We start from the raw sequence: 15,560 nt of genomic DNA on the forward strand, positions 1-15,560 counted from the left end.
GCTCTACCATTTTCTCTGACATGTTTTTTCCATATAGCCACCAACCTCTTCACTCCCAGTACTGATGCAGGGTCTCGACCCGAATTGTTGGCCATTCCATTTCCCCCTACAAAATGTTGCTTGACCCACTGAGTTCCTCCAGCAGTTTTATTTTTCTCCAAATTCTAGCACCTGCTGTCTCTTGCATCTACATTTGGCAACCTTTATAAAACAGATGAATTCAAGTGACCTTGTGTCGCTATTAAAATAGCAAAACATCATCCAGTGTGCAGGCAAAGTGTTTCTTCACCAATGCCATTAATAATAATTTATCAGCTTTGCATGTGATAATTAAATGAAAGGCTCCATGGCCAATGCTCAACTTGAAGGATTAATTGGAAGCTGGCAATTTATTGAAAGTTGGCAGGCTCCTATATTTTTTTATTGGCCATCATCAAACAAATTAATAGTGTGGTTATTAGGAGTCTTTTTAAACAACAATCAGTGATAGTTAAGTTGAATGCTGCTTCTGTGACTCTTGAAGCCAAGTAAAAGAAAATGCACCAGAAGAGATTTGAAATTTCAAACAAAAATAAATCTTCATTTTAGAGCAAGGTGAACAGATGGGTGCCCACATTGTTATAGGTCCTATGGGGATTGAAGCATAACAGGGCTAGTGTTTCCCTCATCATTACCTACAACCTCACCAGCTTTCACATTCAATATATTATTCTCCATAATTTCCATCACCTACAATGGGATCCCACTCTACATCATCCGCTCGCCTCCCTCTTTCTGCTTTCCATAGGGATCGCTTCTCCGTGACTCCCTTGACATTTCCTCCCTTCCCACTAATCCCCCCATGGCACATAAGTAAGGTCTGTAAGTGCAAAGCAACATTTTCCATGTGAATCTGTAAGGGTCTTTAACTGCATCCGGAGTAACTTAAATTCCTGAGTCTCACTACCTCAGAGGACATGTCTTGGACCCATAATGTTAATGCCATTGTGAAGAAAGTGTATCAGTGTGTCTACTTCCTCAGGAATTTGCGGAAGTTTGGTATAACATTGGACATTTTGGAAAATTTTCAAAGATGTGTGGTGGAAAGTGTGCTGACTAGCTCCTATACTGTCTGGTATGGGGGTACCAATACCACTTAACAAAAAATCCAGCGAAAGGTAATGGACTCAGCCCAATATGACACAGGGAAAACTCTCCCCAACATCGACAATATCTCAATATCTGCAAGGAATGTTGTCTTCAGAGAGCAGCATCAATTTTCAAGGACCACCAAGGACATGCACAGTTCTGATTGTTGCCATCGGGAAGAAGGTTGAAATGATACAGGATCCACACCATCAGGTTCAGGAATAGTTGCTACCCCTCATCTATCAGTCTCTTGAACAATAGACTCATTCAGAGACTCATTTATGCTGTTCATTATTTAATACTGTCTATTTTTATTGACATCTGCATTTTCACAGTCAGTTTGTTTACAGTTCTTTCTTCCTTTGAGCACAGATTACAGTTACCAAGACACAAGAGCAACTTGACCGTGAACTACTCTTTGCAGACGATGCCGCTTTAGTTGCCCATTCAGAGCCAGCTCTTCAGCGCTTGACGTCCTGTTTTGCGGAAACTGCCAAAATGTTTGACCTGGAAGTCAGCTGAAGAAAACTGAGGTCCTCCATCAGCCAGCTCCCCACCATGACTACCATCCCCCCCATATCTCCATCGGGCACACAAAACTCAAAACGGTCAACCAGTTTACCTATCTCGGCTGCACCATTTCATCGGATGCAAGGATCGACAACGAGATAGACAACAGACTCGCCAAGGCAAATAGCGCCTTTGGAAGACTACACAAAAGAGTCTGGAAAAACAACCAACTGAAAAACCTCACAAAGGTAAGCATATACAGAGCCATTGTCATACCCACACTCCTGTTCGGCTCCGAATCATGGGTCCTCTACTGGCATCACCTACGGCTCCTAGAACGCTTCCACCAGCGTTGTCTCCGCTCCATCCTCAACATTCATTGGAGCGACTTCATCCCTAACATCGAAGTACTCGAGATGGCAGAGGCCGACAGCATCATATCCACGCTGTTGAAGATCCAACTGCGCTGGGTAGGTCACGTCTCCAGAATGGAGGACCATCGCCTCCCCAAGATCGTGTTATATGGCGAGCTCTCCACTGGCCATCGTGTCAGAGGTTCACCAAAGAAGAGGTACAAGGACTGCCTAAAGAAATCTCTTGGTGCTTGCCACATTGACCACCGCCAGTGGGCTGATATCGCCTCAAACCGTGCATCTTGGCGCCTCACAGTTCAGCGGGCAGCAACCTCCTTTGAAGAAGACCGCAGAGCCCATCTCACTGACAAAAGACAAAGGAGGAAAAACCCAACACCCAACCCCAACCAACAAATTTTCCCCTGCAACCGCTGCAACCATGTCTGCCTGTCCCGCATTGGACTTGTCAGCCACAAATGAGCCTGCAGCTGACGTGGACATTTACCCCTCCATAAATCTTCGTCCGCGAAGCCAAGCCAAAAGAAAAAAATAAATTACTAAACCAGGCCACAGAAAAAGAATCTAAGGGCTGTATCTGACCATAAATTTGGACTTTTAACTTCGATCCTTTACATCAGGGAGACTGGACACAGACTGGCAGATCACCTCGTTGAGCTCTTCCTCTCTGTCTGCTACAACAGCAAGGATCTCACACTGGCCAGTCACTTTAATTTCATTTGACATTTCCACATTGACATATCTATCTTTGGCCAAATGCACCTCCTGTGTTGTTCAATTCCTTGCACCAAGGAACAGAATCTCCTTGCTGCAATCTTCCCCATTCTGGCTTAGATGTAGTAGAAACCTTAATTACAAGTCCATGTGGTCATAGCAAAAATGACGGAAAAGGTCCCATAATTCATTTGATTAAATTGTTCTGCACTGAATCCAACTACTTTGAAATAAGATGTTTCAGACATACATTCAGACAGGCATAGATTGACCAAAAAATCAGGTACAGTTATACTAAATTAAGAGCCCAAGTGTGCCATTGATGTCTACTGTAAAATAATAACTGTTGAGAAAGGGGTAGGTTATTTAGCCTCTCTAAAATAATTTTTCATTCATTTAGTCTTTTGAAGCTTGAAATTTGAAGTTTATTGTCAAACACAGAAGTACAAGAGACAGATGGAATGCAAGTTTTACTTGCTGAAGCTTCCCAGGTACATAAAACATGCAATACACAAGAAGAAAAAAAAATATATAATAAATATAGGATAGAGAAAAAAATATGAATATTTTCAGTTGCCCATTCTTGAATGGGTTTTTACAAATCAGTTAAGATTATTCAGGGCCTATGACAATACACATTTGTTGGTTTACTTGTCATAAAGGCCCTCTTTTCAGTCCCTGAATATGTCACAGGTGACCTCGAAATTAATTACAGCAGTTAAGAACTCAATCACAGGGCCATTTCATGATCCTGCAAAACTTATAAAAGAACAATTTGATCAGAATCAAGTCAATAAACATCTATAGATCCAGCAGTCACTTTGAAATTGTAATTGGCATGGCTGCGATGAAATTCTATCCCTGGGTGGGTATTTCTGTGTTACCAATCAGATGCCGTTGTTGCTCCTTTTATTGTCATGAGATAATACACTACTATTTTAATATACATTTTAGAAGGGTGGCACGGTTAATGTAGCAGTTAGTTAAACTCCTTTACAGCACCAAGATCAGGTTTCGAATCTTGTGCAGTCTGTAAGGAGTTTGTATATTCTCCCTTTGTCTGCATGGGTTTTCTCCTGGTGCTCTGGTTTCCACCCATCGTTTCAAAAGTACTGCGGGTTGTAGGTCAAATGGGTGTCATTGGGTGGCACTGTTTGTGGACCAAAAGGGGCTATTACAATGGTGTATGTCCAAATTTAAAATGTAAAATATATTACTTCAATTTTTGTCTGCTGTAAGGCAAACAAAGGGTCACCAAGAGCATTGCTCACACCCCCCTCCCCCCAACAATAGGAGAAAGAGAAGCAGAAGAGAGTTCCTTCAGAGCCACCAGTCCCTTTCACACTTGCTCGTGATCCCAGGAATCGAATTCCAATCGGCATTTAAAGTGGCAAATGTGAAAGCAAAATCTGCTCAACGCCGGCGTCAGATGACATCATCTCCTTCTGGGGATTGCTGGCCTTGACCCCGAGTACAATTCCTGGCATCTGCAAATGCCAGCGTTGAGATCAGGCAAGTGTGAAACGGGCAGCAACATTGCAGACACTTCCTATTAAAGGTAGAACAGGCCAAACACCAGGGATAAACCCTTGCAAGTGTGAAAGTGTTCAGAGTCCCAGAAAGGAGTGGTCTAGTGTAAAAGGCCAAACCCCTATTCCTTTCCCAGGACACTTAATGGCCAAATTATTGGGATGCAAGTGTGAAAGGGGTTACTGGGTGTCTCTGATTGCCAAACTTGACATTTCGGATCAGAACTGAGGAGGTGTTGCATTGCCAGAAAGAGTAGCTTTCAGCTGGGAACAAGAAGCAATAGTATCTTAAAATGGATATGAAATATCCCAAGGCACCATTAAAAAATGATTATGGGCATTTGTCTGGCACCATGGTTGACTGAAGAACTGTACAGACCAATTGACGGAGATCTCATGGACATCTTCAACACCTCACTGCAGCAGTCCATCATTCCTGCAGGGTTCAGCAAAGCTTCCATTATCCCAGTACACAAGAGAGCAAGGAAAACAAGCCTCAATGACTTCTGCCCTGTTGCACTGATCTCCACCATTATGAAGTGCTTCATGTCTGGTGATGGAACACATCAAGGCACACCTCCCAGAGACACTGGATCCATTTTAATTCATCTATAGAAGAAACAATTCCATAGAAGATGGCATAGCCTTGTCCCTTCTCTCCGTCCTGACCCACCTGGAGAATGACACCTCATATGCTAGGCTGCTGTTCATTGACAAGTTTGGCGTTTAATATGATCATTCCAAGAGATTGGTGGAGAAACTGTCCTAACTGGGACTCAACTCTCCTCTCTGTAATTGGATCCTGGTCTTCCTAATGGAAAGATCACAGTCTATCTATCTGAGTCTGTAGCAGAAAATCAAGCACCATCACAGAGCACTGGTGCACCTCAGGGCTGTGTGCTCAGCCCATTCCTGTTCAGGCTACTGACCCACGACTGCATCGCCATATCCAGCACCAACAGTGACATCAAGTTTGCAGATGACACAACTGTCATTGGCCTCATCAGCAACAAAGATGACTGGCACTACAGAGAAGAGGTGAGAAATTTCTTGAAATGGTGCAAGAGCAACCATTTGAGTCTCAACATGGATGAGACAAAGGAGGTGATCAGGAGGACCAGGAATGACTACCCTCCACTACACATCAACACCTCCATAGTAGAGAGAGTGGAGAGCACAAAGTTCCTCGGAGTTCACTTAACTAGCGACCTATTGTGGATGCTCAGCATCTCCTCACTTGTCAGGAAGGCACAACAATGACTGCACTTACTGAGAAGACTGAAGCAGGCAAGGCTACCGGCCACTATTATGTCCACCTTCTTTGGGAGCTCAATGGAGAGTGCCTTGGCCAGTGTGGTTCAGTTGCTGCGGAGAAAAGGATTAGAGGTGAATCCACAGGACCATAAGAGTGGCAGAGAGGATCACTAGAGTCCCCCTCCCCACCAGTGATGTGATTTATTGGGATCGTTGTCTGAAGAGGGCACACAACCTCACTGGGACCCCTCCCACATTGCACACAGCATCTTTCAGCTGCTTCTGTTGGGGAAGAGATTCCGGAATATCAGAGCCAGCACCACCAAGCTGAGGAACAGTTTCTTCCCACAGGTGGTGCGAATGGTGAATAACCAAAGGAACTGATCACACTAAGCATCCAAGACTCTTATTTGAACAAAACTATTTTTCTATTTATATACTTGTCCTGCATTTGTATTATTTATCTGTACATGTGTTATGTTTGGTTGTGTGACTACATGTTTTGCAGCTGGAGAACGCTGTTTCATTGGGTAACACAAAACTCAAAACGGTCAACCAGTTTACCTATCTCGGCTGCACCATTTCATCAGATGCAAGGATCGACAATGAGATAGACAACAGACTCGCCAAGGCAAATAGCGCCTTTGGAAGACTACACAAAAGAGTCTGGAAAAACAACCAACTGAAAAACCTCACAAAGATAAGCGTATACAGAGCCGTTGTCATACCCACACTCCTGTTCGGCTCCGAATCATGGGTCCTCTACCGGCATCACCTACGGCTCCTAGAACGCTTCCACCAGCGTTGTCTCCTCTCCATCCTCAACATCCATTGGAGCGCTTTCATCCCTAACGTCGAAGTACTCGAGATGGCGGGGGTCGACAGCATCGAGTCCACGCTGCTGAAGATCCAGCTGCGCTGGGTGGGTCACGTCTCCAGAATGGAGGACCATCGCCTTCCCAAGATCGTGTTGTATGGCGAGCTCTCCACTGGCCACCGTGACAGAGGTGCACCAAAGAAAAAGTACAAGGACTGCCTAAAGAAATCTATTGGTGCCTGCCACATTGACCACCGCCAGTCGGCTGATATCGCCTCAAACCGTGCATCTTGGCGCCTCACAGTTTGGCGGGCAGCAACCTCCTTTGAAGAAGACCGCAGAGCCCACCTCACTGACAAAAGGCAAAGGAGGAAAAACCCAACAGCAAACCCCAACCAACCAATTTTCCCCTGCAGCCGCTGCAACCGTGTCTGCCTGTCCCGCATTGGACTTGTCAGCCACAAACGAGCCTGCAGCTGATGTGGACTTTTACCCCCTCCATAAATCTTCGTCCGCGAAGCCAAGCCAAAGACTTATCCAATCAGATGGCAATAAACTTGGCTTGACATTGATCTCCCAATCAACACAAAAAGAGAGTTGGCTGTGATATTGGTTCTTTTGCTGGTGAGAACATTTTGTATATTTTTCAACACAACATAGAAGGAAGTCATTGAGTTTATTGAGTTAATGCCAGCTCTCAAAGAAAGTTAATCAATCCTACTCCCCTCTTTACCTCTCTTTATGTTTCATGTGCTCATTAACAGTTCCCTGATTCCCCCACCACCCATCTACACTGGAGAATGACTTGAGTAATGCCAACCAGCACATTTTTGGGGATTTGGAGAGAAACTGGAGCACTAGGGTAAACACACAGATCGTCGTGGAAGACAGGATTGAACCCGACTGAGAGAAACAATGAGACAGCAACAACATTCGCTGAGCCCCTGTACCATCTGTATTCAAACTAGTGGCGGTTCTCACATTGCAATAGTAACCCTGCAAGGAAAGTGTTGAATTGATAAAACAGACCATGGGATGTTCTAAGGTTCCATGAAGCATTATACCAAAGATTCTCTAGGAGCATTTGATGAAACATGGCTAACTGGCAATAATATTACTCTCTTGGTCTCTGGTACCTATATGTCATGTCAGGTGTCAGCAAAAGGAAATCGACTAATGGCTTCGGGCCAAATCTCCATTGATGGCAATTTACTGGTACTTCTCAGATTATGAATTTGGACCTCGCCCCTTGGAAGATGCACGAAGGGCTTCAGGCAAAGAATGTTACCCTAAAGTGTGTTATATTTGAATGTACATTATTGAGTGGCTCAGTGACATAACTCATTGATTGTGCTGGATGAGTGCCAAAGAACAGGAATGTCAGATAGCGAGGGAACTGAAGCTAAGAAATTATTTATTTACATTTTACGAAAGTGTTCACTTTTGGCCTAATCAGTAGAAGGGAGCACAATTTCAGGCTGGAGTCTCACTTCTGCAAAAGAAAGAATGAGAAAATGTACTTGAACCAAAAAAAATTATGCAAAGATTTGGTAGGACTTCATTGCACCTTTCATCAGTTGTTATCTGGGTTTAATACATGAACTTCTTTATTTGTATTGCTCTCCAATTAATAAGGAATTGACAGATATTGGAAAATTTATATAGGTCGACTTTACTCTGCAGCTATTAAAAACGATGATGATTTAGAATATAAAATGTTGAGTATTGAAAAGCGATGACTGTAAATCCCATGAGCTGAATCTCAGTGGGAAATTGTCACAGTTGCACATAAAGCAAGCATCTTCAAAACTTAGGTCCTAATGTGGTAGTCCTAGACTTGGTCACCACTATTTTTGCAGGGCACTAAGGAACGCTGAATAAAGCTCGGTTTATCCTCATCTGATTCATCTGAGGATTTAGGTATCCATGGGGACATAATGGCAGCATGGAAGGGAGATTAAAATAAGGTGAGTTACATTTTAAATTACTTCTAAGTGTCTTCATAATTTTAATTACTTTAAAAGTATTTCTGAAGTTTTTAATTCATCTGTTCAAAGAGAAAGAGAGTGATTTATTTTAATTTTATGTTTTAAATGCTTCTGAATGTCTGCATTGACAAATGATAAAGAGGGCCATGATATGCAGTGAGAAGGGCTGTCTGGTTCAGCCATGTGACCCCATCAGTCATCTTCATTTTATTAACAATTCACAACCTCATAATGAAGCCATATTCTTCATCTAACCTGAACTGCAACATTAATCACTGATTCGCTCTAGTTGTCCGAAGTATCACAAGCATTCCATCACTACATCCCCTTTTCTTAAGATGTTCACTCCAGCCACATGACCCATTAATATAGTATTCATTTCAGTTTAAAGTTAAAGACGAACATAAACACAAACATCGACAGCACAAACTTTTAAGTGTGCAGCTTTTTTTCTTTTAGAGATACTGTTTGCAGGGGTTTCACTACTGTCTAGCACTGGTGGTGTTCCCTCTGTTGCTGTGTCAGCTGGATTACCTGCATTTGTCTGTTCTTGCAGTGCCTCTTGTATTTTCAGCAGGCTCTTTTGATTCACTGTGTTGTGTGGTGCCAGTGGCCTAAGCTTCTTACTGACTTGTCATAGTTTGCTTTTTGCCTCGTTTGCAGATGCATTTGTTTCCATTTGACATCTCTATTCTTGTTTGGGTCTGCAGAATAGGGAAGTGTGCTGCATAGTCTACGTCTCATCAAGAGCTCAGCAGGTAACATGCCATGTTTAAGTGGTGAAGGTCGGTAACACTACAGAGTTAGATAAAGATCTGAGCCACTGTCTTGTGCTTTCTTGAGCAGCTGTTTAACTATGTGAACTCCTTTCTCTGCTTTATTTTTGACTTGAGATGCAGAGGACTTAGAGTTGCATGCGAAAATTTTGTGCTTCTGCAAATTTCTGGAATTCTCTACAACTGTAACATGGACCATTGTCACTGTAGACAATTTGTGGAATTCCATGTCTTGCAAAGATTGACTTCATGTATTTGATCACATAAGCAGCGGACATGTTTGGAAGCAGCACAATCAGGATATTTTGATAGATAGTCAATAATCAGCAAGTAATTCATTCCATCCATGTGGAACAGTTCAGTCTCGATTTTCTGCCAGGATTCCACTGGTAATCAGTTATGATCATAGGTTCCTTTGGCTGCTTTGCATGATGTTTCAGACAGGTCTCATCTTGAAACCATTCAGTCAATGTCAGCATTTATCCCTGGCCAATAAACAGCAGTTCTTGCCCTCCTCTTGCCTTGTAGTGCGGCATCTATTCCATCTTTTGAAGCATCTGAAGATATTTTTGTCCTTCTGGATGGGGCTAAGAATGTCAAAAGCACTGGTTCTGTATTTAGAATGGTCTTCAGTCGCTCCCAATCTTCCTAGTGGTTGGCTGTACATTTGAATTCACATTTGTCATGTAAAAGCTTCCTCAGGTACATTGTTTTGAAATACATGTTTGGTATGAATTTACCAATGTAATTGATCATTCCCAGCATTCTCAATAAGCAGTGGGTCAGTGGGTCTGTACATCTCTAAAATTGCTTTCACCTGCCTCTGACAGTTTATCTCCCAGAAAGGTGATTTCCTTCACACCAAACTGACATTTTTTCTCTGTTTAACTTTAATCCAAATTTCTGGATGTGTTGTAGCATTTTGATGAGCCTTTTGTTGTGGTGTTTTTGTGTAGATCCCCTTAGGATCATGTCATCCATGCAGACATGTACACTTAGACCTTCTATGATGTGCTCTATTGTCTTGTTCAACAAGTCCAGAGGTGATGAAATTCCAAAAGGCATGTTCCAGGAGTATTGCCCAAATTAAATGTACAGTATTTTGTGTTATCATCATGTAGTTTTATTTTCTAGAAGCCCTGGGATGCATCCAATTTAGTGAAAACTTTCCACCGGCCATCTCACTTGTAATTTCATCCCTGTTTGGAATCTGATAAAGTCCCTTCTTTATATTGGCATTCAAGACCTTTGGGTCCATGCAGATGCATTCTTCTTTTTGACACACACTATTGAATTCACCCATTTTGTAAGCTCCTCCACTTTCTTTATGATGCTTAGTGATGTCATTCGATTGAGTTCCTGCTTGAGCTTTTCTTTTAGTGGTGCTAGAAGCTATCTCGGGGCATGCACTACTGGCTGTGTGTCCTCCTTTAACTGTATCTTATAGGTGAATGGTAGAACACCAAGCCCGTTGAAGATGTCTGAAAATTGGTCCAGTATTTCCTCTGCACTGCTCCATGCATCAGCACTGCTTATGCAGTACACCCTAGGCTGACTAGGCTTATGTTTTCACATGCTTTCTCACCAAGCAGTGATTCATGTCTATCCCATACTGCTGCAAATATTAGGTGATGCTCTTTGTCTTTAACTCTCACCTTTAGTCTGCATGTACCTTTCATGTCAATACACTGTCCATTTTAGGCCTTGAGCTGAAAAGATTTTGAATGGATGTATGGCTTTATCTTCATTGGCCTGATGTCGTGCTCACAAATAAAATTGGCCTTTGCCTCTGTGTCCAGCTTGAAAGGAATATCTGCTCCATTTGCATGCAATGACATGTCCTACTTGTCCTGCTCAACTCTTTTCACGTTTGGTTGTTCAGTGTCTGTTGGTTTAAAATCTTCCTGCATACCATGCCAATGAAGAGTACCTCAGTTTCTTCTACAGTGTGCACACTTCTGTTTTGTTTCCCTGTGGAAAAAAACATTGTTTTGCATAGTGATTCTGCAAATCAGAGTTCATCCTTCTAATCTCCAGTGAGTGCAGCCATCAATCACTTTTCTTATGATAGTCCTTTCATTTCAGGGATCATTCTTGTGAACCTCCAATCCCAACACATCCTTCCGTAGATAAGGAGGCAAAAACTGTTCACAATACTCTACCAAAATATTATACAATCACCCCACACACACTGCTCCTGGGGTCAGGATTGAATGTGGGTCACTGGAGCTGTATGTTAACAGCTTTGCTAGATGTACCGTGTCTGCCTGTCCCGCATCAGACTTGTCAGCCACAAACGAGCCTGCAGCTGACGTGGACATTTACCTCCTCCATAAATCTTCGTCCACGAAGCCAAGCCAAAGAAAGAGACGTACTGAAATGCTACTCTAATTGCTTTGTAATTATTTATACCTTTTGAACTGATTTAAATATCCCTCATCAACAATGGGCAACCCTCCTGTCCAATCAATTTTTACACAGCTCTTTCAAGGAATTACAACTGCAGGAGCAACATGGAGAATGTGACCCAGGCATTAACTTCGCTTATCTCTAATTGATACTGGTTGGTTTTCTGGATATTTCCAGCATTTACAATTTTAATCCAAATGTTCAACATCTACAATATTTTATTTAAGAAATATTTACACATGAAAATCATATTTTTGTAAGTAATGTTTTTGTATGTTAGAAAACTGACATATAAAATTTAACATTGGAAAACTATTTACCTTAAGCATTTTTAGGTTTACTTTGTAAAATAAGTGTTTTGTTTTGCATTCCACTTAGAGTGACAAGAAAATTAGCTTAAAAGAAGTCTAGTGACTTAACATAATTAGACTTTCACTTTACAGGGTAAGTAGAAAGAAGGTTAATGGAAACGGTGAACTTAGACTCAGATCATTGGAGAACAAATATCATTTTCAGCTCTTTGTTTTAACTGAACTTAAGACATGACTGCCCAATGTTAAGCTTTCAGGGCAATTTTAAGATAAATGCAATCTCATTGGAAAGGAGCAACTTGCTGATAATTTGGAAGAAATATGAAAAGAATTACAGGACATATGCTTGGATCATCAAATAATTAGATTGAAGTAATTTATAAGGCAACAAATAGCCAAAGGCAACAAGAATTGAAACTATCATTGTCTGGCACCAACGCTGCCCTTCTTAATTATCAAAAAGATATCTTTAATACATGCATCTGATCTTTGGCTTGGCTTCGTGGACGAAGATTTATGGAGGGGTAATGTCCACGTGAGCTACAGGCTCGTTTGTGGCTGACAAGTCCGATGAGGGACAGGCAGACACGGTTGCAGCGATTGCAAGGGAAAATTGGTTGGTTGGGGTTGGGTGTTGGGTTTTTCCTTTTTTGTCTTTTGTCAGTGAGGTGGGCTCTGCGGTCTTCTTCAAAGGAGGTTGCTGCCCGCCAAACTGTGAGGCACCAAGATGCACGGTTTGAGGCGAGATCAGCCCACTGGCGGTGGTCAATGTGGCAGGCACCAAGAGATTTCTTTAGGCAGTCCTTGTACCTCTTCTTTGGTGCACCTCTGTCATGGTGGCCAGTGGAGAGCTCGCCATATAACACGATCTTGGGAAGGCGATGGTCCTCTATTCTGGAGACGTGACCCACCCAGTGCAATTGGGTCTTCAGCAACGTGGATTCGATACTGTCGGCCTCTGCCATCTCGAGTACTTCGATGTTAGGGATGAAGTCGCTCCAATGAATGTTGAGGATGGAGCAGAGTCAATGCTGGTGGAAGCGTTCTAGGAGCCATAGGTGATGCCGGTAGAGGACCCATGATTCGGAGCCGAACAGGAGTGTGGGTATGACAACGGCTCTGTATATGCTTATCTCTGAGAGGTTTTTCAGTTGGTTGTTTTTCCAGACTCTTTTGTGTAGTCTTCCAAAGGCGCTATTTGCCTTGGTGAGTCTGTTCTCTATCTCGTTGTCGATCCTTGCATCTGATGAAATGGTGCAGCCGAGATAGGTAAACTGGTTGACCGTTTTGAGTTTTGTGTGCCCGATGGAGATGTGGGGGGGCTGGTAGTCATGGTGGGGAGCTGGCTGATGGAGAACCTCATTTTTCTTCAGGCTGACTTCCAGGCCAAACATTTTGGCAGTTTCGCAAAACAGGACATCAAGCGTTGAAGAGCTGGTTCTGAATGGGCAACTAATGCAGCATCGTCTGCAAAGAGTAGTTCACGGACAAGTTGCTCTTGTGTCTTGGTGTGAGCTTGCAGGCGCCTCAGATTGAAGAGACTGCCATCCATGCGGTACCGGATGTAAACAGCGTCTTCATTGTTGAGGTCTTTCATGGCTTGTTTCAGCATCATGCTGAAGAAGATTGAAAAGAGGGTTGGTGTGAGAACTCAGCCTTGCTTCACGCCATTGTTAATGGAGAAGGCTTCAGAGAGCTCGTTGCTGTATCTGACCCGACCTTGTTGGTTTTCGTGCAGTTGGATAACCATGTTGAGTAACTTTGGGGGGCATCCGAGGCGCTCTAGTATTTGCCAAAGCCCTTTCCTGCTCACGGTGTCAAAGGCTTTGATGAGGTCAACAAAGGTGATGTAGGGTCCTTTGTTTTGTTCTCTGCACTTTTCTTGGAGCTGTCTGAGGGCAAAGACCATATCAGTAGTTCGTCTGTTTGCGCGAAAGCCGCACTGTGATTCTGGGAGAACATTTTCGGCGACACTAGGTATTATTCTGCTTAGGAGAATCCTAGCGAAGATTTTGCCTGCAATGGAGAGCAACATGATTCCCCTGTAGTTTGAGCAGTCTGATTTCTCGCCTTTGTTTTTGTACAGGGTGATGATGTTGGCATCACGAAGGTCCTGAGGCAGCTTTCCTTGGTCCCAGCAGAGCTTGAAAAACTCGTGCAGTTTGACATGCAGAGTTTTGCCACCAGCCTTCCAGACCTCTGGGGGGATACTTTGCCACTTTTCAGTTGTTCAATTGCCTTATATGTCTCTTCCCGGGTGAGGACCTCATCCAGCTCTAGCCTTAGGGGCTGTTGAGGCAGCTGGAGCAGGGCGAATTCTTGGACTGAGCGGTTGGCACTGAAAATTGTAGAATATGAAGTAAAAGTTCAGAAAATGTCATATCTGTGTTTGCTTATCAGGGATAGTGTCTGATAGTGATAGGGTCAGTAAATACATTTGTTGCTCTGTCATGTTGGTCATTAACATGACCGCAAGTCCATACTGCAATCCTCTGAACATAATTTTTACAATGTTGTATAAAATACTGTAGTAAACTGATACCTTTTCACCTGATGGGTAAGAATATTGTGCATGAACCAAAGAAAACATTTTGCTCAAATTAAACTCCAAAGCTTTTGGGTGGTTTGCTAAGTGGTGATGTTCATATATGTAAATAAATCAATGCCACACAAATTTCACAAGTCCTTGTGTGCTAGGTTTAAATCCTGGAACACACTCATCAACAGGATCAGAGCCAGCACCACCAGGCTAAGGAATAGATAGTTCCCATGGACAGTGAGAATGCTGAACAGCCAAAGGGACTGCTCATACTAACCATCTGAGGCTCTCATATTTAGGAAGCATTATTTATTTATTTGTTTGTTTGTACGTATGAATACTTGTCCTGCATATGCAGTGTTTGTCTGAAAGTGTGTTATATCTGGCTATGTGTCTGCGAGTTTTGCACTGGGGACCAGAGAACACGGTTTCGTTAGATGGTATTTATGCAATCAGATGACACTAAACTTGATTTGACTTTACTTGAACAGCATTTTGGGAGTATGTTCACTGGAATGATTGCACCAGATTAATAAGGCATCTCACCACTATGTTCAAGTTCAATTTCAAGATTATTGTCATATCCATCAGGGTACAATGAGTAAGTTTGTCTTGCAAACAGTCCAGCTGGACATCCTAAATAAAATTCAGCGTAAAATACTGTAAATAAGTGCATAGTTAGCAGGGATCAGTTAGCACAACGAAAAAGAAACATGCTTTCATTCGTGTGAGGTTCACTCAGGAGTCTGATAACAGAGGGAATTAAAAATGTCCCTGAATCTGGAATCATGATTCCACACACATGATCCTTCTTCCTGATGGATGGACAATTGCTGTATTAAAAGTACAAAGAGTCTGATTTATTTCCTACATTACAATTTCAACTCACTTCACTTGTGAATCTGTAGGGATCATCCTCTGCATCCAGTACGCTGTAATACTCCTACATATTGATGTATTGTATCCTTAGGGTCTGGAGCTCTCTTGCAACTCAGAAAGACTCTTTCATCCCTCTGAGAAAATGTTGGCTTTACAGGCTTTCTTATTGGTGGAAATGTTCCCAACAGGGCAAATGAAGGGCAGAGGAAATATTTCACATTACATTCACAATGAAGGGCCATTATCTGCCAGGTGCAAAGCTATTATGAATGCTTCCTCATAGATTGTTTGCATTTCCCCAGTAAAGGCATACTCAGAATCCTCTCTAAAATTCT

General features: G+C 42.6%; 1 long non-coding RNA gene across 1 annotated transcript in view; it reads right to left on the reverse strand.

Annotated features, from left to right (window-relative positions):
• The window catches only part of LOC138735530 (uncharacterized), an 82,625-nt gene extending 67,308 nt beyond the window's left edge, over nucleotides 1-15,317 (reverse strand). The window contains exon 1 of the long non-coding RNA XR_011339744.1: nucleotides 15,236-15,317. This is a non-coding gene — a long non-coding RNA (uncharacterized lncRNA). The remainder of the gene's footprint in view (nucleotides 1-15,235) is intronic.
• Nucleotides 15,318-15,560: the final 243 nt, after the last annotated feature.

This window comes from Narcine bancroftii, chromosome 6 (genome assembly GCF_036971445.1).
Source record: "Narcine bancroftii isolate sNarBan1 chromosome 6, sNarBan1.hap1, whole genome shotgun sequence".
Lineage (NCBI taxonomy): Eukaryota > Metazoa > Chordata > Chondrichthyes > Torpediniformes > Narcinidae > Narcine > Narcine bancroftii.